Source organism: Eriocheir sinensis, chromosome 1 (assembly GCF_024679095.1).
Source record: "Eriocheir sinensis breed Jianghai 21 chromosome 1, ASM2467909v1, whole genome shotgun sequence".
Classification (NCBI taxonomy): Eukaryota; Metazoa; Arthropoda; class Malacostraca; order Decapoda; family Varunidae; genus Eriocheir; species Eriocheir sinensis.
In genome coordinates this window covers 9,075,430-9,078,960 of record NC_066509.1, presented here as the reverse complement: position 1 = coordinate 9,078,960, position 3,531 = coordinate 9,075,430, and the positions used below count along the sequence as shown (strand labels likewise).

At 39.4% G+C, this 3,531-nt stretch overlaps 1 protein-coding gene across 3 annotated transcripts in view; it reads right to left on the bottom strand.

Annotated features, from left to right (window-relative positions):
* Positions 1 to 3,346: 3,346 nt before the first annotated feature.
* Positions 3,347 to 3,531, bottom strand: part of LOC126987108 (plexin-B-like) — a 224,008-nt gene continuing 223,823 nt past the window's right edge. For all 3 annotated transcript variants that reach the window (XM_050843929.1, XM_050843982.1, XM_050843844.1), the window contains one exon: positions 3,347 to 3,531. This exon is cut by the window's right edge and continues 1,794 nt beyond it. The gene's annotated coding sequence lies outside the window, so the exon portion shown is untranslated.

Genomic DNA, 3,531 nt, shown 5'->3' with positions numbered 1-3,531 from the left:
TAAAGAAAGTAGAAAAAATGAATAGAAAAGAAAACAAAAAAAAAAAAGTACATAGCAAAAAAGTGTCATCGTAAGGCGTGCGTGGTACATTTTCTTTTATTACCATTACTTTATTATTACTATTACCATTATTATTACCATTAGAATTATTACTTTTAACAACATCAGCAGCACACTCAGAAAGAAAATGCACGAACGTCACTTCATTTTATTTTATTTTTATTAGCACAGACAGTTTTATTGATCTATACTGTAAAATCCATTCTCTCTCTCGCGTTTTACTTCCAATCCCAGCAATTCACGACTATGTATAAATCACGTGATCACTGGTATATGGCGGCTTTATTTTCTTTTTCTCTCCTCGTAACCTATCTTAGTTAAAAAAGATAGTTATAAAAAGATAATGGTAAAAAGGCTAATCATTGTTTCGTACCGTATGAGAAAGGTGTGGAGGGCGCGCTGGGAGGGGGGCTGGAGGAAGGAAGAAAGGAGAAGGAAAAAAAAAGAAGGGGAGAGGAAGGAAAAATACGAGTACTTGTTCTTTTCACGTCTCGAAGTGGAGGAAAGTAAACGTAAGGTATAATGGCGTGTACGTAGTAGTGGCGTGGCTGTTTTTTTTCCATCTTGTGTTTGTATAAGTGAAGAAAAAAAGTAAATCTTCGACCGGTATTAGAACGTTACTCCATTACCTACTCCAGCAACCCTACTCTGAGGACGCCGAGTGAGGTTGTTGTGGATTTATTACTTGGTTCTTTACCGCGGACCGAAGGAGGATAGGGACAAGAATGACACGGATAAAGAAGCCGCAGCAAAAGAAATTAAGTGACTGGAGCGAAAGTGAAAAGAAGTAATTGGAGAGAGAAACACAAAAACAACGAAGAGGAAGCAGCGAAAAAGACTTCTCCCACCAAAACTACTACTACTACTACTAATAATAATAATAATAATAATAATAATGAGGGAAAAATCATACAACTACACACGCGCACAATTAAATGGGTATAAAGAAACAGAAAATATACATATATGAAAGGTTAAAGTTAGCGAAAAGAATAAGCAGTTGAAAAAGTATATTTCAATTAGTACAACTTTTAAGCATTTTTACTTTCCATGAATGACGTGAGTTAAAAAAAAAATCAGAGAGAAAGAAAAGAATAGATCTCAACTTTTGGCCGTTGAAAATCTGAGTAGAATTTTATAGCCGAAATAAATTTAGAAATTGCAATAAAATCCTTGAAAACTTTATTAAACTAGAAGCCCTTTCTGACTATAAGTTTTGGCTTCTGAGGGGGCGAGGAAGGCCAAAGGGGGGAGACAAAGAAGGGAGGAGCAGAGGAAAGAAAAGTGCAACGAAGAAAAGACGGAGGAAAGGGGACTGGGTTCAAAGGAGTCAAGGCTGAGTTGGGTGGGGAAAAACAAGAGGCAAAAATAGCAACAGAGGAGAGAGGGAAGCTATTTAGGGAAAGTTAGGGGGGGTGGGGAGGAGGGTACACTCACTGAATGGGGAGTGAACTGACTGTGGATGAAAAGGTGCAGATGATGGCAAAGGGGGACATGCCTAAGAGGGTTTGGATGTAATGGGGGAGGGATAGGGACGAGATGGGAAAGTGGGAGTGATGGGATTCAGTACCTGAGAGAAGTGATGGGAATACAGTGATGGGAAGGTGGGGGAGACAGCTAAAGAGGTGATGGAGGTGAGACATGGGGTAGTGAGGTTGTTGATAGAGGTGGTGGGGATAGGGATGGAAATGCAGCGACAGTACGGAGGTAGATATGGATAAAGGGGTGGTGGAAGAGGGGCAAGGATGAGGTAGTGAGGTTGAGTGAGAGAATTGAGAGAGAGAGAGAGAGAGAGAGAGAGAGAGAGAGAGAGAGAGAGAGAGAGAGAGAGAGAGAGAGAGAGAGAGAGAGAGAGAGAGAGAGAGAGAGAGAGAGAGAGAGAGAGAGAGAGAGAGAGAGAGAGAGAGAGAGAGAGAGAGAGAGAGAGAGAGAGAGAGAGAGAGAGAGAGAGAGAGAGAGAGAGAGAGAGAGAGAGAGAGCAGGAGGCTGTCATGGGCGTGGAGAAGGCGTGTTGGAGGATTAATTATTGAGAGATGACCTTACCACACACACTTGAAAAATTGAGAGAGAGAGAGAGAGAGAGAGAGAGAGAGAGAGAGAGAGAGAGAGAGAGAGAGAGAGAGAGAGAGAGAGAGAGAGAGAGAGAGAGAGAGAGAGAGAGAGAGAGAGAGAGAGAGAGAGAGAGAGAGAGAGAGAGAGAGAGTTGATTTAGTTTTTTTTTATAGATATATTCAAACAATTACGTCACATTTTCAGGGATATCTACTGGAAATCAAATTGAAAAAAAAATTGATCTTTGAAAGAAAATTAGTAACGTTCTTGTTAAAATTACTATATCAGCCACGCCACATTGTCAGGAGTAAATAGAAAAAAATAACAATAAATAGAAAAGGAGCTCAATAAATAGATATCAAAGTTGAAAAAATAAAGTCCAGAGCGTGTCCGAACAGAGTCTCGAAGCTTCACTGTGAACGAACCAGCCTTTTGAACCTTTGAACCTTTTTTTTTTTTTGCTTAAAGGACGCCAAGGCTGGATGGCAGAAAGGAGAAAATTCTGAGGGCCGGAACTTGCCCTTATCCAGGTGCACACACACACACACACACACACACACACACACACACACACACACACACACACACACACACACACACTATAGCACGTGGTTTCAGTCAGTGTCACTATATATCAAGTTTATTTTAGCGCACACGTTTGCTTTTTCATTCATTGGGGTTTCTAAGTTTCTTTTTTTCATCGAGCACACGTAGACGGTATCTGTGAGCACCTGTGTTACCTCAGGACGCGTGGATGATGTGTTTGGGACGAGTAACAATGATCACCTCTTATGTTTGTCCTCTCGTTTCACTTCTCTTTTCATTGCTCTTTGCTTTCCGTACCTGTCTTCCTCTCTCTGGGCGTCCTTTCTTTCAATTACTAGTCTCATTAATCGCGTTTTTTCCTTATAGTTTTTGTCCTAATTCAACGTGTTTTCATCTGATTCGATTTTGGTTTCGTTATTCCTTTCTCGTTCGTCTCCTTATAAGCACTACATCGTTTCACATTTTTTCAACATTTTATCAAGTTTTATTTCTTTTCTACGTAATTCTATCCTCCAATCAGATGTTCCGTCATTGTTCTTTCTCTCTCTTTCTATAACCTTTCACGGCACAAAACTCAATCTTGTCTCATTTTCTTTCTTTCTCATAATTCAATCTTGTCTCATTTTCTTTCTTTCTCATAACTCAATCCTGTATCATTTCTTTCTTTCTCTTAACTTAATCTTGTCTCATTTTCTTTCTTTCTCATAACTCAATCTTTTATATTTTCTTTCTTTCTCATAACTCAATCTTGTATCCTTTCTTTCTTTCTCATAACTCAATCCTGTATCCTTTCTTTCTTTCTCATAACTCAATCTTGTATCCTTTCTTTCTTTCTCATAGCCACTGCATTTGTCACTGGTTCATATCTCTTAT